General features: G+C 46.5%; 1 protein-coding gene across 2 annotated transcripts in view; it reads right to left on the reverse strand.

The window, feature by feature from the left end:
• The window catches only part of WNT3A (Wnt family member 3A), a 93,767-nt gene that overhangs the window by 12,311 nt on the left and 56,792 nt on the right, over positions 1-24,664 (reverse strand). The window lies entirely within an intron of this gene.

Below are 24,664 nucleotides of genomic sequence, written 5' to 3' on the forward strand. Positions count from 1 at the left end.
GGAAGACAAAAAGCAGTGGAAAAATGAGCTTCACAGGGCATACAAACTATATTATGCAGCCATTATGCAGTCCTTTGCTGGCAATGCAACAAGCAGCCATACACAAAGCTGCAATGTTGGCTTCAGATGTGTAGAAGCTGGGCCATGAATGCAGATCTGTGCTTAATGCCAGCCATCACCCTTCATGGTGGGACCAGCACCCACTGACTGGGAGAGCTGCTGATGGCTGGAAGGTGGAAAAATGTCAGGGTGCTTTGATACTTCTCTATCCTGACTGTTATGTAAACTAAATACGGTCCCCACACTCCACCTTCTTTTTCCTAGCCTTGCAAGCTCACCTTGGGACAATGTTCAAAATATAGCAACTTGCGTGCACCAAGTTCATTGGTTCACTTGCATTGGTTCACTTGACTAATGAAGGCTCCTGCTAAGGGGACTGAGAATGAGCTTTCCTTTTCTGCCTATTGCTGCAGATGTGGGATGGGATCAGCCAAAAGATTTCATAGTTAGGGACTGATGAGCCTTGGTCTCTGTGGAGACCTTCCTTCACAGACTTTTTTCATAGTTAGAGCTGGGAGTAGGAGGGCAGCTCAGAGTTAGTATGGCTTTCCTGGTTTCCAGTGCTTTTTCCACAATGTGCTGAAATGAAAACCAATCAAAGTGCTTTGAAAAAGGGGAATATACCAAATTATCACTTTTTTTTTTTCCTTCCAATTTTCCTCTCATTCTTTCTCTTCACTCACTTGAAAATGACCTTGGAGTTCAACACTACACCTCAGAAAACACCACTGTGATGTTTTTTGGCTTCCGCAAAAATGACATTTTTATCATGAAAATGGCTAGTCTCAAATCCTTGAGTCTGAGATAGTTCTAAGGTGGCAACTTTTCTGATAACTTGCCTCCCTTAACCTCATATGCCTTTACCCACAAGAGTTATAGGTCTTGCCTATAGACCAGGTAGCCAAGAAAGAGTGCTGCCTGACGCCTTTTGAATGATTAGGATAGTACAGCGAATGGAACCAAGAAGGCAGGTTAAGTTTTCAGCTGATGCAGCTTCACCAACTTCCACTGAGCTTTGCATCATCTTACGAGGTACCTCCATAAATCCTCTAAAATCTTCATTGGACCACATTTTGCTGATCTGAGCTTTCCCTGGGCATTTTGGCTTAATATTTACCTTCTGGATGCTTCCAGGTTTTACTAACACATGGACAATTTAATATGCCAAGCCCCAAATCCAACATGTTCTTGGGGGGAAATCAAAACTGCATGCTTGCAGAGAAGTCTCGGCTGGATTGAAGGCTTAAGCAAGACCTTTTGCAGTGCTTCTTTGCTTTGGGAAGACTACCAAACACAACAATATGCAAATCAAATAATGTGCATGAACTTACAAGCCGAAGGTATGAGCAATGTCCTGGAACACGATGTCAGTGCACACCGTGAGGTTAGTAAGTCACTGAGGGCTGGAACCAAAAAAAGGAAAATGCAGGAACCCTCAGTTCCACAGTGTGATTTTGAAAAATCCTTGTTCAGCATCTGTCCAGCCTGGAGGATCTCAGCTACCCACAGCTGTGACCGTACAGCTCCTGAGCTGTGTGAAAGCTTGGCTTTTGAGCATGAGTAGGTGAGTCCAGTTCTAACTGGACTGGGGATTTGGCTTCTTGCCCTTGCTAAAGCCCAGATGGGATCCTGAAACCAGAACCCTGGAGTGGGGGTTTGATATGGTGTCTCTGATGGCCAGTGCCTGGGTTCGTGAAAGGCAAAGGCTTCTCATAACGTCCAGTCAGACAAGCTGGTGGGATGAATCCCATCACTACCTGGCAGAGATGGAGGATACAGTGACCAGGAAACAGCTGAAACATCTACTTTCTCCAGCTGTGGCCTAGCTCATCTTGAAAGCTTTTGATATGATGTTATACCACAGACAGGAGAGGAAGATGATGATTCTTCATCCTCACCCCTTCTGCCCGATAGCTGTGATGGCTAAAGCCTTTTTCCTCTGCTCTGTGGCAGAGGCCCCTTTGGCTACTTGGGAAGGAGCTGCAGGCACTGAATTGGTGTCTGTGAATGCTGTGGAGATCCCACTGGCCACATGGCCTCACCATGCTAGAACTTAAAAGAAAGCAGCTGCAGCCACAGTGTTGGTACAGAAAGCCTGGTCCTGTGTGGGTTTGAGAGGGGTGGCCTTGGGTTAGGAGCCCACAAGTGCTGGATTCTACCCAGGTTTCATCAGCAGCCATGGTCTAAGAAGGGAGCAATGCAGAGAGTCTGCAGTACTTCTGCATTTACCAGGAGTTACAGTAGCACAGCTTTGGTTGTAGGTACCCATTTCTGCCCAAATCCCAGGTCTGTTACCTCAGCTCTCCACTGGTGCTGGCCCTTTCTGAAAGCCTCCAGCTCCAGGAGGGTATTGATAGGATTTGCCTTAAGAAGCGCCGACTATACTTGTCTCTCCTCTTCCCAGAAAGAGCCCAATGCCTTTTACAGCCTGTATATGCGGTAATCACTCCCCTGCTTTTGAAATGCAGCCACCCCTGGGGTGGAGTGCAGCCACCACTTAACAGCACACAACAGGAAGCAAATAGCATTGTATCTGATCGTAACTACCTGGGGAATGTAGGCAGGCAGAGCAAAGCTGAAATCTGGCCCCGGGCACTGGGGTTAGGAGTTTGTCTCTTGAGAAAGTTGCAGCCGATCTCTTAATGACTGCATGAAATTAGGGCACTGGGTTTACTTCTCCTACCCCTAACTTAAGGCAGCGAGTTCAATATTGACGCAGATGGAGGAGCGCCATCGCGTGAATCACGTCCTGCCACCTACCAAGTTATGGGACTGTCCTTCCATTACTAAGCAGACCTGACCCTGTTGAGCTCTGGAGAGCTCCCCAGGTTGTAGCCGGAGGCGGTGTGGCTGCAGGAATGGAGAAGGAGTGTATAGAGATACAGATAAGCAGAAGGAAAGCATGCACTTGTAATGGAAATGAGGGGTTATTAAGGTGCCATATAAAAATGCAAGAGACTTAGCAAAGATAACAGGAAAGTGCAGTATATTTGTCAGGTCGCCTCATTCCTCTCTGGGTGGTTCTGGTAGCAGGAGACAAGCAGCTCGTTATGACTTGAAGAGAGCTTCTGGAAAGTCATCTGGCAAAAGAAGGTTAATAGGGACTAATACCTGATGGGGCTGTTGATTTAAGAGTATTTTAACCACTTTGTTTTCAGTGCAGCACAAGGTCACCAAAGCTCTGGCTTCAGCTTGTTTAATTCCTGCCTGCTCTCAAGTTTCCCTGGAGGGCTTACAGACTTGGATGGTTCTAAGGTACCCCGTTTTGGACCCTTTTAGACTGGGTTGCCTATTGGGGAAAAGAGTCCTGAGGCTTACAGAGGGCCTTGTGGGATGCTTTGCATGTACCCCTACAAAGAGACCTCTACAAATCGCTGGACAATTCTGCAAATTGCTTCCTAAGAAGCCCAGTCTATGAGGCTGAGAGTGAATCGTCCACGCAGAACACCTCTGACTGCCTTCTGTCATGTTGCAGAAAGAAATGGTTGGGCAGTTTCATCATGAGAATTCAGAGGTCTGAGTATGAGGTGACCTAAGATTTGATTTCCTGCTTTCACACAACTTTCTTACATGACTTAGTCAGTCTGTGCTTCTGCTTCCTTATCCGTACACCTGAGGACAATCCTGCTTATCTCCCCAGAGGCCTGCAATGCTAAATTCAGTGATGTCTTCAGAATTGTGGGCAGAAGGTGTTGGAGCCAAACAAAGGGTCATCAAGATGTGGAGTGAGGAAGGCAAATGAATAACCACATAAATATTTGGACTGTCTATTATATGAAACCCGGTCTTGTACGTTCTGCTGCCCAGACAGTGACTTATTTTTCCTGAACCTTTCTCTCAGTGACTAAATGATTAACCCCAGGTCAGGCGGATATCCCAGATCTAAGGCAGGAAAGACAGTGATGAAGCAGAAGGTTGAATACAATGGTTCATTTTGTCAAAGAAATCTACAGTCCATTTTTACCACCTTTGTACCATAACACAGAGCCATGTTCTCCCTACTGTTGACACCCTAAATCTTTCCTTCCTCTCTGCACTGTTGTCTGGCGGTAACAGCAAGCTCCTGGGAGAGGGCAACACAACCACCATCAGATGTGCTAGGAGCTGAAGTTGCAAGTTCTGTGTCCTTGATCACAGCTTGAGGAGCTAGGCCAGTTCTAAGACAGGGGGCACTGCTGTTTCTGTTGAGTTCTCTTTACCAGAAAGCAGTGAGATCTCTGTGATCTTAGAGAGAAAGACAAGAAAGGAAGGTGTCTTGTTTGAGGTGGTTCTGGGTTGCACATCTTGCAGGGAAGGAAGCAGGCCTCTGCAGCTTGGAGAACAGGTAGCCAAGCACTGGGGATGGACCCTGCTCCAAGAGCTTCCCACTCAGCACCCCACTTTTCTAGATTTCCTGAAGGTGTGGAAGCTCCTTAGCACAGGGAACCTTCATGTCTCCAGAACAGCTACTCACTGTGCTCTGGGGAGCTAAACCTCCCATGCCAGCAGCCCTCTACTCCCCTCCTGGGACCTAGCCACCATCCCTTTTAAAACATGGCCCTTGGAGTGAAACACTGACCTGGTGCCTTTTTGGGCTGAATGATCTATAAACAGCATGAAAAAGAATAGAATTGTCACAGATTGCCACTGGAAATGTATGACAGTGAAGGAAAGAGTCTCTAAATCTGAGACACTCCTCCCAGCGATCATCGCATCTCTGCTCTTGAACAGAGGATCCTTTCCCTAGGCCCCCATTAGAAGAGGATCTGCAGTGGTGTGGCTGCAAACCTTGAAGTTATGACACCATAGACTTAAGTGATCTTGGAAGAGTCCTTTAGTAAGCAGGATAACATGGAGAAAATGTGTGATCTGCTCTACTGACTGCAGGGAGGAAGCATGCTGCTTTCTCTCTGCTTTGTTTTTCAAAGCTAAAAGAGAAGAGAAAGCTACATGTTGTGTCAGCTATTTTAGACATCCAGGCAACCTGTTTCAGAAACCCATCTCTGAGGGGTGGAAAGTGTAAAGTCTTTCCAACATTTGTCTGGTAGGGCATGCACCCAGGGAGTGTGAGAAAGGGTTTATATTCCCTCCTTGGCCTGAGGGGATACAAACCCACAGCTCTCATGCTAGGATTTGCACAACAGTTGACACTACATTGACTCTGGATTAAAAAATTAATCTAAATAAGAGACTAGTGCTTCTGGTGTTTGGAGTCAGCACAGCCCCACCTCTTATGCTGGGAGCCTGTGCTAATGACTCCATCTCATTACTGTGGCTGGGGGTCCTTCTTGCAGGTTAGACATCATGGGGACTACAAGGGATGAAAGAATTGTCCAGCGGAGGAAGACAGTGATGAATTTGTGAAGTGAGCTTTGAGAGATTTGAAGCCCAGTATTTGTCTCAAGCTAAGGTGGATTTTGTTTGGCTGTGGTAGCAAGAGGATTGTCCAGCTGCTATCAGCACACTATGGGTTCCTTCTCAAATCCATCAAGAGAGCAACCTTACCTAGAGGTGGGAGAAGAGCTGTGCCGTTCCCTTGTGGGGAGGGTCACCCATAAACACCTCCATGGTAAAAGCTAAACCAAAAGGGATTGAATACGTGTAAATGGCCATGTTTTATGACTTTGGATGGAGACAGAGGATGCCAGAAGAGATTAATACCAATGGATGTTTTGAATCCGGATGCAGGAGCTGAAGTACTGATGGAGTCAATGTCACTGCCTATTCCTTGTTTGCAACTACACTGAAGCCAAGGCTGGACAAGGTCTCATCTCTAAATGAGATGAGTGCTTCTCAGAGGTACTTTCAGCCAGATCCTCATCAGATATTAAGAAGAAGGTGACACTTGGGAGAGCTGGGGTTTCTTTAGGTTCACATCAACAAATACAGAAATGCAGCTACCTTCTGAACAGCAGAATTGAAATCCAACAGGACTGGTGAGCTCACAAGAGCTGCAAAAACAGATGATATTGGCTTATACCAACAGTAATGCCCTGCTTGCCCTGAAATCTCTGTGCAGAACAGGCAAGACCACCTGCAGCAATGCAGCCTTTCTTGCCCCATGTACCAGGAGAAAATTCTTCAGTCCTCTCAGCCCAGCCAGCCTCTGTGCAAAACCTGCCACCAGCAGGTCCCTCCAAGCCAAGAACCGAGGGTTCAGGACATGGGGATGATGTCCCCCACCTTCTGATGTTCTCTTTGCACTAGACCAATCCCTTCCTCAAAGTCTGATAAGGAGAGATGTGAAGGGTCATATCTCAGATCATAGGACATGTTTTTCCCCAGGGAAAGGAGGAGGAAAGGTGAAAAAATGTTTGAAAGCGCTGCTTTTTTTTTTTTTTTTCTTTATGATGTTGACAAAGAAGCAAATGGTTTGCCAATCAGAACTATTAAATGTTGGCACTGCACCAGGTGAAAGCAGAGAACAGGGAACCCCTTGGCACATGTTGGCTGACAGATCCATCCATGCTGCCTGCTGCCCAAGCGCTGGAGGGGAACAAGCATTGTTCCCATAGTAAAGGAGGAGGAGGAGGATCACAGAGGTGTCACGGCTGCTGTGAGCCTGACATTGCTTGTGGGGAAAATACTGGGAACGTTGGAAACAAAATATTGGCTCTCACAGCCTCGGAGGCAGGCGAGCTTCAGTTTCACCACATTCCTCCCGATTGTAGCAATAGAGGATCCTATCTCAGATAAACCAACTGAAAGGGTTTTACATAAGTTGGCTGGCTCAGCTTCAAGCTTCCTTTTGCTTTTCTCCGGAGAGTCCCCTGTTTCCAGCATTCATGTCCCCCAAACCAGTCCTGCCAACCTCAATGCACTGATGTCCTGCAACAGATTCTCCAGCCCTGCCACTGAAGTCTCCTCAATTATCCCCTTACTACAGTGAAAGGGAATGCTTTTGCCAAGCTTTCTGCTTGTTTTTCAAGATGCATCTTCCATCCCGAAAGACGCTGAGGAGCAAGTGAAGGCCTTGGATATTGGCCTTACCTCAACAAAAAGATTAGGGGGGAGATTTAGGTTGGATACTAGCAGAAATTTCTTTACTGAAGGGGTTGTGCACCATTGGAATAGGTTGCTCGGGGAAGTGGTTGAGTCACCAGCCCTGGAGGTCTTCAAGAAATTTATAGATTTAGAACTTAGTACCCTCATTTTGTGGTGAACTTTAGTACTATGTTGGACAAGTTGTTGTTAGACTAGGTTAGACTAGATGATCTTAGAGGTCTTTTCCAACCTTGGAAATCTTTTCCAACCTGAACGATTCTGATTCTATGATTCTATGATTGAAAAAGCAGGGGGCAAGCCAGGCTTTTTGGAGGGAGGGTGAAGTAGAGCCCATTCCCAAACTCAGCAGCATGTGCTGTACTCATATTGGCTAAACTTATACTGACTATAAAATGTTTTTCAAAGTCAAAGCGGTAGGAAGAGATCCAGAGCTTGCTTAAAGCTTTAATTTCTTTACTTGGTGTCCCTCCAAATCTAAGCACCAAATATCCAAGTGGTTCTGACTTTTCTTCACATCAGTGCTAGTCAGGAAGGAGGCTGTTGAAGTCCTTGTTGTGACTCTGAGATGGCTCTGGAGGCTTCAAGAAGACTACAGGAAGATCAGAGCCCAGTGACTGCATCACCCAGTGGGCTACAAATGCTGAACAAAGTCCCTCTCTGGACACGAGCAACTTAGTAACATTTCCTTAGTTTCCCCATTTGCAAAAATGCACAAAATTAATATCTCATGCCACATAATGAAATGCTCAGGGATTGGCTAACTATTGGCTAACACCTCAGACCAGATCTGGCAAACTGTCCATATGAGACAGAAAGTTCAATTTATACCCTACAGCTGTATCGTTGAGTATCCTTTCAGCCTACAGTATTACGGAGGAGAAGGGCAAAAGAGAAGATTTTTCTCTTCACCCTGCATGATGCCTAGTTACCCTAGGAGTGATGCTCATGCTTGGATCACTCCTCTTGCATAAGGCCTTGCAGGAAAACCTCAGTACCTCAACCTGCCAGTGTTCTGAGCTGTGTAGGCCTTCTTATCAGCACTTCATCTGGGCTTATAGCTGCTGCAGGTCTTGGCAGTAGCTCTAGGACTTTGCAGAGCAGCTCTGTGTTGCACAGAGAAGATGCGTCTAGAGCCATGCAAACCGTCATCAGTCTTCTCCAGAAGAGCATGATTGCATGAGATCCCTTGGGCAAGAGCAATCTAAATGACTGCAGATCTAAAGGGATGCAGGAGGTTCACTGAGTCCATTCCCCTACCATTTCTTTGTAGGATCACAGTCTCAGCATAGATTTACAGACTGATTTGAATGGTTTGGAGCCATATGCTTGTAAAACCCAAATACCTGATGCATTTGTAAGGTTTATCTCGGGTCCCTTAGCTGTTAGCAGCATTTCCTAAGTGGGATTCTCTCTGGGTCTAGAGAAGCCTGATTTGCAAAAACCCCAGTCCTTGGGGGCTGCAGGTAATCAAGACTTTCAGGTCTAACCCCAGAATGGGGTGAAAGAAATGCAGCTCTCCCACGCCAGGCTTTGGAGCACCCACAAGTGGAACAGATTCCACAGCCCATGTTGGGCTGCGTGTGACACCACAGCCTCTGCCCTTCTTCCCAAAAAGCCATGCCAACTCCATGCCCAGCTGATTCTGCGCTGTTTCTCATCAAAATCCAGCTCCAGGGTTTGTTTGACTTTTTTATCCTTTTAAAAATCAGGCCTCAAAATGCAAAGACTTATGCAAATGCGAAGCATAATAACAAGAAGCTAACCACACTTTTGCATATCTTAAAGGAAAGGTTAGGTTTGGGTCCCATCTGTGTTTTGAACGAAGTTCTGATTGAGTTCTTGTTTCCTCTGAACCAGCAAGCTAGTGTCAACACATCCCTGGGAAGATGAAAGGCCCTAAAAAGACATTTGATCAGATTAGCTGTGATTCAGATCATTGGAGGGAAATTATTAAATGGGCAATTCCTGCCAGGGAACATGAAGGCGATACAGATAAGAGGGAATGCTGGATTGAAGGAGGTCGGATTAACACAGCTTGTAAAATCCTGAAGGCCAAGTTCCCCTAAAACATGTGAACATTTTTTTTTTCTTTTTTTTTTGGCTGCTGGTTGTTTATGGCTGCCCTTGCATCCAGCACACCAGGGCTGCAACCTGCAATCCCAAACAGGTAGAGGCAGATCATGGACAGCCTGGGAGCAGGGCCGGTGCGCGCTGCCCGCCTGAGCGGGTTGGGGGCTGGAATGCTCCTGACAATTAGCCGCTGTCAAAATAACCCCAGGTGATCGCAGGTAACCAGACCCCCAAGATAGGCAAATCAGCAGGACAGCCTGGTATCAGTAAGCCATGTCTGATACCTGCAAAGCAAACATCCCCTATCGCTCTCCCTATCGCCCTATCTCTCTGTCGATCTAATCGTTACCGTGTATGTCTCCCTACCTACCCTGTTCAACCCAAGCACGTTTTATCTGTCTTTCTGCTGGCTTGGTCATGTGTGAAACGCCGGGTGGCTGATCCCCCCCAACCTCCTTAAATGCCTTCTTCTGAATATTTCATCTCCGTCTCGAGTCCTGAAACAGTGCACTCCTCACGGCCCCTCGAATTACCCAGAGCCCTTGTCTCCCCAACGGCCTGATGTCCCTGGAAGGCTTTAGACAAAAGGAAGCTGTGTGCCAATTGGGGGTTATTAGCAGAGATACACCACGCTCATTGTGGCAGGACCGAGTCCTTAATGAAAGGGGAAGGCAGAAAAGGAGCGGGGAAGGACTGGGCTGAAATTCTCCGAGGCGCCTTCCAGGTTAAAGGGTTCACCGGGGTCCCTCCTGGCCTGGAAAAAAAAAAAAAAAAGGCAAGAAAAAAAGGCGAGCCCCAAAGACCACTATGCAAAACAGCCCCGCTGGTCAAAAGGATATGGGGAAGAAAAAAAAATAATTGTATTCTGTTATCAGAAGCAACATGGTCCAACAAAAGGATTGCCTTCGCCCACCTGAGAATGGAATGCGAGGCTCCATTTCGCTGCTCTGATCGTATTTGACAGCCCCCCTCGAGACTGCCTGGTTGGTATGGCAAATCGTCCTTATTACCTGCTGGGGTGAATGAATCCCCCTTTGTGCTGGCACTGTCACGCTGCATTAGGTTGACAATGGCCCCAGATATTTTATATGAAATTTGCCCTCACTTGTGATTAGCCAGCACCAACTAAGTCATAGCAACCTAGAACTATGCATTGGCCGGGCCCCGTTGTCGGCCGAAAGGGAAATCCCTATTCAAATGGTTTAATAAAACAATCTAAAGGGCGTGTGAATCGTGAAAAGCATTTTCACTTTTCTCTTTAGCTTAATCTCATGGTCGCTGGGATATTGTGCTCCGAGCAGACCCCAGCAGGGTGTGGGCTAAGGTCCCCCATCAACTTCTTTTACAGCCTCCTTTTCTGCGAGTTAATGATATACCGGTGTGATTGCCTCCCGCAGCAAGAAGAAACACGCATTTGATGAAAAGGATGGACCTCCTAACACATCCTAAATGGCAACAATTTCTCATCCAAAGGTCACAGGTCATAACCTGGATTTTGAATCACCACCCAGATCTTTTTCAAAGCCTCGCTAAAGCTGGGGGATTCTGCAAGGCCGTTTTACACACAGACACACACACACAGACACCGAGTTATCTCTGGAGCTTCCCGCTCTGCTTGAGGCTTGAGCTTAGTGTTTGGGAACAATTGGATTTTCCCATTTTTTCTTGCCTACAGTTTGCTGTCTTTCAAGTCCTCTCAACCCTGGATTGCAACACAGGGAAAAGTACGGGAAAGGGATGGGCAATGCAAGGTGCTTCCTAAGCAGCCCTGAGCTGCACGCAGAGCTTGAGAGGTGCAAGCAAGAGGAGGGGAAAAGAGAAGTGTAGGGTCCCTGTTTGTGTTTTTGCTTCTCTTTCTCACCCTGGCTGGGGAGCAGACGAAGGCACGGGGTCTCTGAGAGGCTGGGTGAGAGCTGTGTGCTCCTCTTAGCATTCACCTAAACAGAGGAACGCATTGCGTCTGCGGAATGAGGCTGGAAATCCCCAGGGAAACAAGCTCCCTCATGAACCTCCCACAGCCCAGAGTCTAAGCCTAGAGCTTAGGGATGCATGGAAACAAAAAGCAAAGGGAAAAACTGAACAGGAACTCATTTTCCCCCCCTTTTTTCTTTCCTCTATTTCCCCCCATCCCACCACGAAGCCTGGGGCTGGAGGGGGTTCCTCTGTTGGGCTACATTCTCCCTTGATTTTTCCCACCAGTGCTCAGCAAGAAAAGAGGGGCTGCAGGGAGCATGCAAAATGAGAGCAGCCCATGCTCTCACCAGGGTCCCTTTTGGCTTTGGAAATCCACGTTAGTCTCTCCCAGAAGGTGTTCACACCAGCTGTGGTATGTTTCCACTGCAGCTTTCCACCTAATTGTAAGCTATCTGGGGCAAGGAGTGATTTTGTTATTATGTGCTTGTACAGTATTTAGCACAATGGGGCCCTGATCTCTGCTTGGGGCCTCAGAGTCTACTGTAATACAAATAATTAACCATAATAGAGCTGGGCAAATATCTTAATAAAACCATGGAATCAATTTGAGGCAATTAAGCAATTTTTTTGGCTTGCAGAAGTTTTTGCTTTGCAGGCTCAATTTGGAGAAGGGAGGGAGTTTGGGTGCTGGTGGAACTGCAGGGGAGCTGCTCACCCCCCAGCAGGCTTTGGCAATCTCTCTCTCTCTTTTTTTTTTTTTTTTTTGTGGGTTTCAGTTTCACCCTGTTGGGGAGGCAGAAATGTTTTGTGCAGCTCCAAGAGCACAACAAAAGCTGCTTTATAAATAGCTCATGAGAGGAAGCATGGTTTGGAGGCTGGATCTGTGGTTCCTGAGGAATAAGGGTCTCAGTTTTAAAAAACATGATTTCAGAGCAGCTCATGTGCCCTGCCCCTGCCTCAGTTGCCCACCTGTGGAATGGAGAGCAATCATCCTCTTCCTGCTCTCTAATCCCAAGCACTCGAGGACTCAGCTAGCTGTTGAAGCAATGGGGCTGCACATCTATTTAGACAGAGAGGAATAAGAAAATCGCAAAGCCCGGGACACAGACTGGATGATTTACAAGCAATTATAAGCCAGGAGATAAGCTCTGGATGACAGATATTCTGATTATAGTTGAAACTCTTGTACAATTTGCAAGCGGTAAAGGGAGCTAAATATATTGAACACTTGTCTAAAGTAGTATTCAGTTCTGTACTTGTCCATCACAGGGGAGTGCATGTGAGGACATTACAGCATGGAGCACATCTTCTAAGGGTAAGCAAATGAACAAATCGAGCAGTTTAGCCAGCCAGAGCAGTAACCTCAAGAACAGAACTACACCACCCTTTTCTGAAGGAAATAGCTGTGCTCCTCCATGAACACATCTGCTGGCCAACAGTATGCAGACCTTGAACTTTGTCCCCACAGATCTTATGGCAATACACCGCTGTGCTATGGCAGTTTGGCTAAGAAAAGTCTGTGAAATATGGTCATAGAATCCTAGAATCAGAGAAACATTTAGTTTGGAAAAGACTTCATCACTCCAACCTTTAACTTAGCACTGCCAAGTCCACCATTAAACCATGTCCCTAAGTTCTACATTTGTATGTTTTATGAAGACCTCCAGGGATGGGGACTCAATCACTTCCCTGGGCAGTCTCTTCTGATAATTCACAACTCCTTCAGTGAAGAAGATTTTTCCTAATATCCAACCTACATCTCCTCTTGTGCAACTTATGGACATTTCTTCTCTTATCACTTGGTGCTTGGGAGAAGAGACCGATCCCAAATTACCCCGGTCTTGGGCCTGGACACTGAGAAATGGGTCCTAGTACTTAAACACTGAAGAAAAGAACGTGCACCATGGTGCTTTCAAACAGGAGCTCACTCTCTACTGCATGCATGTCCTAATAATGGTTCATTTTAGCTATTGTGAGAGTTATCCTATTATTGCCCAGAGAAGTTGTGGATGCCCCATCCTTGAGGTGTTCAAGACCAGGTTGGATAAGGCCCTGGCCAACCTATCTAGTGGGTGGCATCTCTGCCCATGGCAGGGGGTTGGAAATGGATGGTCTTTAAGGTCTCTTCCAACCTGAGACATTCTGTGATGCTATTCTGCTGAACTGAAAATGTGTCATTGATTTGGATGGGGAAGCTGAGCAAAAAAATGAAAAGTGGATACTTGGCAATCTCTCATGTTCAACATAATGCAAAGAGCTCTTGGTGAATATAAGCGCACAGAAATGAGATAAATGAAGTTCTCCTTCAGCTTCACTGTCAAGTGATAGCTAGGGGTTGGACAATAATAATGTCAAGAATAAAAACCTCATATTTTGTATTTACTTGTGATTTAAACCGCTGAAGCTCTCACACAAAGTGTCTAGCTTGCCTCCACCAACATGAGTGGACTACTTGTCATGGGCAGCTGTCCACCCATGTGCCTGTGCCTATACCGGTGAGGTGGGTGCCATGCAGTTCTCATCCTGTGGTGTGGAAAAGAGCCACATGCTTGCTGTTTCCAGCCTGAATATCCAGCCAAGGTTGGGAGAATGGTATGGGTTTTCTGATGCCCTCCAAGGAGCTCACAGAGATGACAATTTGTGTTTCACTGTGTTACGCAGCTTTTTGAGCCGGTGACCCCAAAACAATTTCAAAATTGTGGACAGCTGTTGGGAGGGCCATGCCTCAGTCTCTTGCTACATGATCCTTCCTAGAATCAAAACTGCAGCAGAGTTGTTGCAACATGAGATAACTAACTGATCTAAAAAAAAAAAGAATAAGAAAAAAACAAACAAACAAAAAAAACCCCTGCTGTCGAAGCAAAGGATACCAAACACCTCCAGAAAACTCTTTCTCAACCATCATTTGTATTCATAAGGCAAGCCAATTTCATTAATCTTCTGCTTACATTATTTTGCCCAGGTTTCTTATGCTCAAATAACACCCACCTACCTAATTAGAGAGAAGCAGTTTTCTCGCCCAGCCCCGTGTCATACGCTCGCCAGCCCTCGTGGCGAGCGGAGCTGGAAGTGTGCAGACTACAGAGATGCTCTCTCCTATGGAGATGATCCCTTAGCCTGAACTGCACATGGGTTTTACCCTCCCAGGCAAGGAAAACGATGGGCACCCAGAGTGTGCATAACCGCCAGGTGGTGATGGAGGGCTCTTTGAAAAAGGTTGTGAGCGAGTGGGAAGAAGAGGCAGGTGCTGTGGGTTTGGTTTCACAGGAGAGATGTAGGGTTCCAGCTTCCACCTCTGTCTCTGGGTTTGTCTATGTTAACCCATCTTAAGCCAAATGATAATATTTGCTTTGATGAAGCATTCTCTTCCTCAGGCTATACATCACTGCTATAGTTTCTTCTTCTCTTTTGCATTACAAGTCTGGTCCAGAGCTTTGCCAAGCAAGGAAACTTGCAACTCCCAGCTTCTACTTCTTATCCTAACTGCTTTTAATTCACTCAGTGCTAGTTTGCTCATGTGTCAACCCTGCCTTCATATCTGACAGCTGGTCACGATGTTATTCCTGATTTTGCATTCTAAATGCTCCTGAAGCTCTGGTACAGGTTGTCAAAGGGCATCCACACCCCACAGCTATGGGTGTGGGCACTCCAGAGATGGTGGGAACGACACATGACCCCTCACCCAGCACATTAACTTGGATGGGAAGGAAGGGTGATGACCTGTTCTGCATACATGATCTTTGGTGACTTCAGCAGGAGCGGAAGGCATTTACCAAACTGCTGGAGGAACCCAGTACCTCAAGGGTTTGCTAGCAGTGCACATCGCTTTCATCCCTGCCTGTCTTACAGCAGCAAATCAAAGTCACGCATCCTCTGGCCTCTTGGGATAGGAGCTGCTAAAGATTCCTCTCTTGCTATTAAATGTAAGTTCCCTTGGTGGCAACACTGCTGCTGCCCTATGTAATGAGTGGAGGTAGATGAGATGTGAAGTGTGAAAAAAATAAAAGAACAACCAAGAACCCTTAGGAAATGTCTTTGAAAATCAGTTACTGAATAAATCTGGTAAAGTAAAATTTGGCCATCAGCAAAACAACACGGGGCATGATTCTCCTCTTGTCCTGGTGTAAATCAGAGAAACCTTTATGTAATATCATGGAAATGGCAGAAAAGTTAAGTGAATGTTATTGGGGGTGACTCTTGTTATAGAAGCTATAACTTTTTCTACAGAAAAGCCTACTTTTCCTACGGAAACACTTCACTTCCTGTAATTTTGCATGATGCTGATGTCCAGAAGCCCCTGCTGAAGTCAGCTCTGCTCTGAAAGGCAGGCACCTTACAGTTAGGCTGGTAGGCTCAGCCTTTGCTCCAGAAAACCTCAAAATCATCAGAATCAGACCTGGACCTTGCACCCCTCTGCCCAAAGGCAGGATCCTGTCTGCCTAAACTATCCCTGACAGATGTTTGTCTAACCTGTTCTCAAAAACCTCCCAGGTCGGAGCTCCCACCCCTTCCCCAGGCAATCTGTTCTCGTGCTTCGCTGCCCTCACCGTTAGACTTCTCTTCCTATGGCCGAACCCCATTACCCAGCTGTGATTTCAGTGGACATGGAGGAGAACTCATTAAACTGACCCAGGTAAAGCAAAGGAGGTGGAAGTGGAAGAAAGAGAGGAAGAGGAGGGAATGCTGTGAAGTTGAGCTGGGAGCAGAGCTCAGGTCCCTTCACTCCGTGACTTGTGCCTGAGTCATGATATAAGTGAGGGAGCCCTTACCTTATTAATCCCAGTGGGTTCCCCTCTTTTCTCCTGGCCTTTTCCTATGCTCCCTCTTCTCACTCGTTTCCATCTCTCCTGGATAATTTCCTTTGCCTTTCAGCATCTCACATGTGCCCTCGGAGAGAGAGGGTGTTGTAACATACGCAGTCTTCGGCTGATTCATCTCTTTGCTTACACATGACTAACACTCGTGCTATTTGTCTAACTATTTCAATTGATGCACATTTAATACGTAAAAATTTAATTAAAGTGTTATTCATAAAAAAAATTCTGGGCCAATTTAATATTTTTTTTTTAAATACCCAAAGGGAATATTCTAATTAGAGACTAAATGCCAGAAAACAGTGTCAGATTCCACCTCCCCTCTCCCCACCTCTAATCAAAGCAGCAGGTTTTGATATTAGAAAGAAAAAGCCACTAAACCCACAACAATATTTACAGGCATTCGCTCTGCAGGTGCAGAGATCAATGCTGAGAGAAGCTGAGAACTTCCAGCTCTCAGTGGAAACCCGTGGAAGTTGCTCTGTGTCTCTGAGGAGAAGCCAGCTACGTACCCAGAGCCAGCTCCTCACCTAGTGGATCTGTGCTAGTGCTCTGATTGGAGAATTTGCTGAATCTTTCTAATCAGCTTGGTCCTGCAACCTTTAATCATGCAAATGGCTCACGTCTTCAGTGCAGCTCCAGACTTGCCAGCAAAAAGGCTTGCTGCAAGACTGAGTATGGAAACGGGAATTGGGATTTGTGCTGGCACAACAAAGTTTCTGACGTCTACGGGCCTGAAAATGCATCCTTCCAAATGGATGTGTCTCCAGAGTTAGCTGGGAGGTGTAAAAACTCTTGGGCTTGCATATTGCATGGCCCAACAAGTCTCTTTAGTGGACAACGTGATTCAGGAGTCTAGCAGATATATTAGTATTTCCAACTTCCAGGTAGGCAGGGACAATGCAAAAAAAGAAGGCAAAAACTAGCCCAAACAGCACAGCAAAAGTCATTGGAATTTGCTTATCCTAAGAGGACCAATTCAGTCTGGGTCTTGGGAAAAGGCTGAGATCAAATCACACAATCTATAGTTTAGCATCATCCAGGTCTGATTCACAGCCTTGGTCAGAAAATCCTGTCTCCAGGAATTTCAGGTAACTGTGTAATAGAGGTTTAGTTCGAAAGCCTGCCCAGGACAACTCCTCACAGGAAGACTGGGTGTGCTGTGCTGTGCTCAGGGCGCGTGGTATAACAGCATGGTATAACAGGGGGGACATAAAACGCTGTGTGGCTCAGAAGGGGCTGCCACACCAGTCAGCTCTGGTGGAAGCCTGTGGCCTCTCTATCCCTTCCCAGCCTCCCACTGCCCATCAGAAACCACAAAAACACCTCCTGGAGCTCTTTAACAAACCTAAGACTTCCATCATGAAACAGCAAAGCCTCAAAAACAGCGAGAAATGTTCAGTCACTGACATCTTAAATGGTCACCTTCACCCTGAGCCTTCATCTGCTCAGTGGATGACATCTGCCCATAGGTTTTGGAGACCTTGTCAAGGCTTCTCAAGACTTGTGGAAGTCTTGAAAGGCCTTGCTGTCATTCCAGCTGCAGAAATAACAGTTTTCCTCCAGCTGGAATACCTGTTCCTTACCCACCCCAAGGAAGTCACTGCTGCCACACTCAAAACAAGGCCTGTGGCGATGCCGTGTGTCACCACACGTAAGGAGCAGTCCCCAAACCCTCTAGCAGCAGACTGTGGATGAATCATGACATTCATTCCCCAGGGAGATCTCCAAGCCCATTTAACTCAATTCATTCAGGCATTTTTATGAATTTGTTGCAAAGGCTCAGCCATTTGTGTCTCCAGAGAGAGATAGCAGGGCACCTGAAGTATGTGCCGGTACGTGATTTACCTCTGTGCCTTGCAGTACACACGTAGGAGCTGTTAGAAATGCTAATACGGGAACACAGGCCTCATCTTGAAATCTGAAGGGGGGATTACAGCCGATGAGTCCTCATTTACTTTTCCAGAAGAGCAGCAGAGATAAATCTGGCTGCTCCTTTGCAGGGTGTTAAAGGGGGATTTCCTGGTGGGTGGGTCTCCTCAGTGGGGCATTATTGTATTGGCAGTGGGGCGGGAAGGAATGGATTAAGCAACTGGCGAGGGGATATGGAGCCTTTGCATGTGTTCACAATGGATGTGAGCTGGGGAGGGTGGAAAGCTGTCAGTGGGTTAAAGGAAATCGGGTCTGGTTCCTGGCTTAGGACTGACCACACGGTTGCTCCTCAGATGAATGGTATACTTCAGAAATTCAGCTCCCATGCTGGGTCTATCACTGGCCACCAGTGTTGTGGATGCCCTGGTGTGGGAGGAAGTCAGCCAGCTGGAGCTGCTGACGTTGGGTCACCCAGCATACTCCATCCCATACTATCTAGCAGTGGAGCATTGCCACTGCTGGAAATAAATATTATCTGCTGCCCATAAATCACTCCTGTTTCCCTCCATCCTCCTGCCTTTCTTGAACTTATACATTTTTTTTCTGGTGCTTTTCTTGGCCATGGTGCAGATTTTGGTGTACTTTTATTCTAGTTGGTATGTTTGGTATTCTGGATACACATAGGCACTATGGGCAGCACCATCAACTTTGGTGCTGATTTTGGGGGTTGGTGCAAGCCTGCAGAGAGCTCAGGGACTGTGAACAGAGCTGAGCAAAGCAGAGCTGAGAATAGGTTTCCTCTCCACCCTGGAGATGGGATCTCCTCTAGAGAGCAGAGATTTTGGTGAGTTCTTGCAGGGATTCTTCATGTTTCAGAGCCTGTATTTGCCCTCACTTTAATGCTAGGTGCAACATGTCAGTCTCTGAAGCTTGAAGTGCTGTTCAGTAAATACATTTAACTTAAGAAGCAAAATGCCCACCCACCATTTGCAGATTCTCATAGTCAGAAAAGCTGCTTAGAGATCAAGCATGAAAAGGAAGAGCTCCCATCCACTAAGCTGTACACACAGGAGACACATACTTCACCCAGGCTGGCTAGTCTCAGTTAGCTAAGGTAAGTAAAAACAGTATTTAAGCCAAGGCAGTTTGGGTGAGTAACTTAAGTTCAAGGCAGTTTTGGGTACTAGTTTGGCTGAGTAGCCAAAGTTCAAGCCAGCAAGGCAGGAGTGGCTGCCCAGCAGCTCCTGAGTCACTTGTGGCTCTCCAAGATTTTGCATGCATTTTTTGCCCCAGCTATGGTGTGTGGTTAGCAGCAGGGCTATGCTGTGTAGGGGCTAGAGAGCCCAGTATTGCCGTTAGCCTGGGATGTGGCTTGCGTGTCCAGGCCAGCTCCAGAGGAGCCACCGTCATCATCTGAGGTAGCCCTGGTGCACCACTACCCTGGATTTCCTGATGCATGTCACATGTGGCTCACAGAATGAAGAAGATCCGCTATCATGTGTTGGGATTCATCCCAAGCCATCTGATCCCAATCAGGACCAAGCCTAGCTCTTCTGTCATTTTAAGCTGGGTTACCTGGTTCAGTTGCCCAGTTGGAATGAAGAACATCTGCCTTACTCTGGAAGGGGTGATGGAATCAAAGGAAACTCTAAAACGGCAGTGGGCAAAATCCTCTTGAGAGGATGACAAACTATCAGTCAGCCCCACAGCCTCTCAAACAGCACAGTACCCACCCCTAGCAAGAGAAGCCTGATACGCTTTTAGCTTTTGGTTAAACACAGTAGTGATCAACCTTATAAAATAGGCAAATAAGTGTAGGTAATAATTCAGAGTGCTTGATGCAGTGATCTCACTGAGTTGCAACACTGATGATTACAGCTTCTCTGCCAGTGGAGCTGTAATGCTGATACATATATTTTTAAATTGCATCTTTCCTCCTCTGAGGACTGCCTAACTATTATTTTGCAGCCAACAACAGTTGTATGAGGCTCGTGCCAGAGCTGTAATGGTGAGTGTGCTGGAGCACAGTATCATCCATTTCTAAAATATCTACTGGGAAAGTCAGGTTAAACACAGAGATATGTTGGGATCTCTTTAAAGAAGCACAAAGCAAACACTTTTTTTTTTTTTTTTCACTCTTGTTTCTCTTTGCTTTTTGAAAACACTGGCCTCACATTAGGTTGTTTTAATGATTTCAGAGAAGTCATGGTAGCCTTAATATGAATAATGAACAGACATACTAATGGCTCAGGTTGGAGTGACAGGTTTTAGTGAAATTTTTTAATTCTTACATTTGGTTATTAGCTCCTTTGTTTGGAGAAACATAAGAAATATGGTCCTGGCTGAGCAGTTCAAAAGCTTCAGTGTCCTTTTTCCATCCTGAAAACCAGCACAAGAAGGCATGATGCCATTTTCTTGCTCAATGGAGCTACACAGTATTTTGTAATATGATATTTCTATTCTCTCAACTCTTTCCTAGTCCACAAGGACCAATACCATGACATGGGAATGTGTTGGACCAAAGTTATAAATAATAAAGTCACACAGAGAACTTTTCAAAACCTGTTATTTGTAGGCATCTTGCTTTCAGTGAACACAATTGATGTGTTCAGGCACAAGCGACGTGCAGTAACTTTTGAATGAGAAGACACTGGGCTCAGAGGAGCTAAATATACAAAATATTCCTCATTTCAGATGTAATTGATGCTACTGCTATTACAAATGTCATCACATGCCACTGTGTGGGGCAGTGACTGAACATCTAACAGAGACTGTCTGTGCCCCACAGAGCTCCCACCTGCCCCTCTCAGGGCTCTCAGCTCCAGCTGTGGAACAATCTATATCTGAAATGCAGCCAGGAAAGCAAACTGAAAATGCTGGATGAACACAAACATCTTCCTCCACCGAGAATCAGCAGCACTAAAATACTTTGCCACCTTTTGTTATTTCTCCAAGAAGAATCTGTGCAATTTCCTGCTGGAGCATCTTCTTGGTGGAACTCTCTGTTTTATAACAGGGGAGAATGAGCCATGGATTTGGGGCCTATCTATTACAGCCCCTGTTTTATAGAGCTGTAAGGCTGCTTTATGAATTTAGGGGGTCCTTAGGAGAGCACTGCTGTTACTTCACTCCCAGTGAATTTGGATTTAGGCAGCTTGTCAGAATGAAGGAGTTATCTGAAGAGTATGTCATGCCTCAGGCTAGCAATGAGGGCCAAAAAATCAGATTTCCATATTATGGGAAATTCTAGTGGTGGTTTTATTTATTTATTTATTTTGAGAGAGTGTTGAAAATCAGACAGAGAATATAACAGTCTGAATGTTTCCATGTGATAAAAGGCTGAAAAAAATAGGCTCGTGAAGCATTTTATCTTGTTAATGTTGGAATTTTGTTTGACAAGATGAAATCATTCAGCTTCAATGATATCAAAACACTTCAATATTCTATAAAATATTAAGTGTACAGCAATGTGCTTCTTTGATAATTTAATGACTTGTTATTTTGACATAAGATCGTGTTCAAACCAAAAAGAAGTAAAATGAGTTCTGTTCAAGAACTCAGATGAAACGTACAAAACAAAACAAGAAAGTCAAAGCCGTGCATTTTTGCCTTGAAATTTTGGGGCTTTTGCAAAACACCTCCATTTTTATGTAGCTGACTTTTCTGATTGAAAACTGGCCCAGTAAATAAACAAATATGTCTGTGACAAGATATAATATCTCCTGTTCTGGATTCTGTGTGCCTAGCCTAAGGGGTCTCCAACTTTTTTATGTCTCCGGGTGAACAGAAATATCTCCTTGTGCCCTCCCCACCCATTCACACTCCCACAACATCCCTGTGGCAACAGCTTCCCTGGGAAAGCAGCATGATTAGGAAAGGATAAACCATAATTATTAGCTATCATTTAATGTGATTTAGCACCTGGAAATAATGGAAAGGAAATTGTGCCAGATGCTTAGTCAACAAACTGCAGCCTACCAGGAAACGTTCTGTGAAGCATTACTGCCCTGTCGATCAAACCTGAGAGCAACAGTTATAAACAGCCCAATAAAACTACCCAAATTATGTTGCAAGAGCTGCAGGGCCCTGCGTATGACCTACTTTGGTATCACTCTCTTTGAAGTGTCCTGTCATTTCTGTGATGCGCTCCGTGGGAAATAGAGATGATGAGGAGCAAGGACCTGCTTCACTGTCTCTATCAAAGCCAAAAGCAGAGACAGAATAAGAACATTTCTGCCTTGTTCCCTGTCATTGGCCCAGGGAGAGTCTGGAGCAGACAGCCAAATAACACCTATGCTTTATAAACTGTTTTTTCTTTTCCAGGAAGGATCGGGTGACCCTTTATGGGTCTCCCCAATATGAAATAAAAGGAGAAGATGCTCTCCATTCCTGCACTCATGACCTGTATTCATTGTTGAGTTCCACCTCAAGCCTTGTGGATGGCTCTGTATTGCCCAGGGTATTTTGCTGGTCTCTGGATTTCTGTCTGTGTTTTGCCTTCAGGTTCTACAGCCACCTACAGCCAAAGCTTCAGAGCCTCCCTGATGTTCACCATGCCTCCTTCTGCTTCTTAACACCCTCCGTGCCTCCAGCTTCAGTTAAAACAAGGCCACGACAGCTTCCTTCAAGCTTTTCCTGAAAGCATATCCATATTTTGTTATATTTATTGTCCTCTTTTTTTGGCCCACTTAGTGATCTGCTGTGGGCAGCACTCCCTAGAAGCATCTCAGCGAGCTGTGGGAGCATGCTGAGGGTGAGCAGGAGATGGTACACTGGAAACTTCCCTGCTTAATACCTTTGGGTCCACTTTAGGTAATCCTCAGGTACCTAAGCTTCGCCCATCGCATGTTCTTTGTCCAAAAAAATGCCTCTTCTTTGTAGCACCCCTGTTATCCTCTCATTCCTGCTTTGTCCTCACTTCTCATCCTTAAATCGACAGCCTGTGCAACATGGCCGTAATTGCTCCTATGAGCACATCATTCACAGGTACAACTAAAATACAGTCATAACAGTCCCTTTTAACAATTCCCTCCCCCTGAAGCCTGATCCCTGCCTCTTTGTTAATCCTGTGGATCTTGGATGACAAGTCCTTCCTTTGAAGAATGTCCTACCTGAAAGATGAGGCTGAGGGAGCAGGGAACCACAGAAGTTAATCCATCAAGGAGCATCTAGCAGACCTTTGCAGGGACAATGCTAACCTATCCCTTGCTGAGAAGTGCCTGGGCTTTCTCCTGCTCTGCAGTCCCTTGTACTGGAGGTGCCAAGGAGGTTTGTGAAGTGTGTGTGAATGAGAGACAGGCCATGGACATGACTGCAATACTCTGAGAAAGCCCTGACATGCAGGCAGTGCATCCATTCCCCTGCCGTGCAGAAAAGAGTGTGCAGGGCAGTGTTACATGTTGTTTTTCTTCTCTTGCTGCCCATCTGTATCTGCTCATGTAGAAACAGGAGGAAATGCTCTATAGGGATCCGACCTGATGATCCTGCAGCCCCTTCTGGCCTTAAAATCCCTGCATCCATTCAGCACTGCCAGCTTATAACACATCTCCCAGGGTTAAAAAAAAAAAAAAAAAAGGGAAAAAAATAATCCACATTCACTGGCTTGGCTCTCTCTTTGTCAGCAGACTTTGCTTGTTTTGGCTGTTAGGTACATATCAGCAGACGCATGGCTAGCTCCTCAGCCAAAGAAAGCCACCCTCGCAGACCCCAGCTCAGGACCCATCCCACAGGGGTGGGTTGGGATGTGGTGCTCGGGGTTGAAGCCCACCACGTCCCCTTCCCCCTAAGCCTGTCGTGGTGGCCTTACGGATGGAGGCGACTGAGCCTCCGCCGCCCCCTTCTCCCTCCTGGCTCCCATCCATGCGTGTGCGTGTCTGTGCCGCCCGTTGCGCGCGGAGGGCCCATTTGGGGTCGGGATTCTCCCAGGACAAAGGGATGCTAATCAGCTCCCTCTACTGTTGCCTTTTGTCTAGGACTAGCTCCCACGCTTGGACTTGGCACTCTGGGATGCGGCAGAGGGAGCTCCTTGTTGCAACCAGCCTGAGCCCAGTTGGGGAATGCAATGTACCCAGCAGGGAAAGGGGAAGGAGGGGGGGGAGGAAATAAATCTATAACTGCGCAGCCCGCTCACTGCCAGCCCATCGCATTGTGCACGCCGCCTGAGGCAGAAGTTTCCAGTGCCTCCCGCTGCCGGGAGAGACGCCACCGGTTTTGTAGCCACGGGCTGTCTTGTTCCTGCTCCCCTCCCCGATCCCCCGTCTAATGTTTTAGTCGCCAGAAAAAAATCTCCATGTCAGGGCTGACAGCTGAAGGCTGGTGGAGTGGGAGGTAGGAGGAAGCGCGGCGAGCAAACAGGATCGGCTCCTGGCGTTGCTGCTGTTTCCTTTTCACCATCGGCACTCTCCTGGGTTTGCAGCCTCTGTCTGGGTGTTGGCTGCAGAAGGGAGCTGTTTATACGGGCTCAGAGGGCTCTGCAGAGGCACAAGAGCCAGGTCTTTATCCCAGGATCACTTTGCAGGTGGAGAGGTGATAAGGTCAGGACCTCTTGCTAAGAAACCCTAACTACACTTAAGCCCACTGAACACAGACCAAGGGCAGCCTCCAGCTGTCTCACCTATTCATGATGGGATTGGAGAGGCAAATGCAGCCAGACGTGATGTTAACCATGGTCTGCTGGGTGCTATCCTGTGGTACCAGAGGGCTGCTCAGTGCTTGTCCTCGTACACCACTCAAGTCACAAGAGGCTGAAGTGATCCCTTTGGATGCTGACCTGGCCCTATCGGCAGCCCCAGCAGTAAGACAAGGAGCTCCTTGGCCACGTCATGGGTATCCTGCTCCCAAAGGTTGAAGGACTAACACATTGGCAAGTTCCCTTGGCATCTATGTTTGCTTTTATTGCAACTTTATTCTTGCCAAGGCTCTGTGGAAGCTACTAATCTCCCAGTATGGAC

This window comes from Anas platyrhynchos, chromosome 2, assembly GCF_047663525.1.
Source record: "Anas platyrhynchos isolate ZD024472 breed Pekin duck chromosome 2, IASCAAS_PekinDuck_T2T, whole genome shotgun sequence".
NCBI classification, from domain to species: Eukaryota; Metazoa; Chordata; class Aves; order Anseriformes; family Anatidae; genus Anas; species Anas platyrhynchos.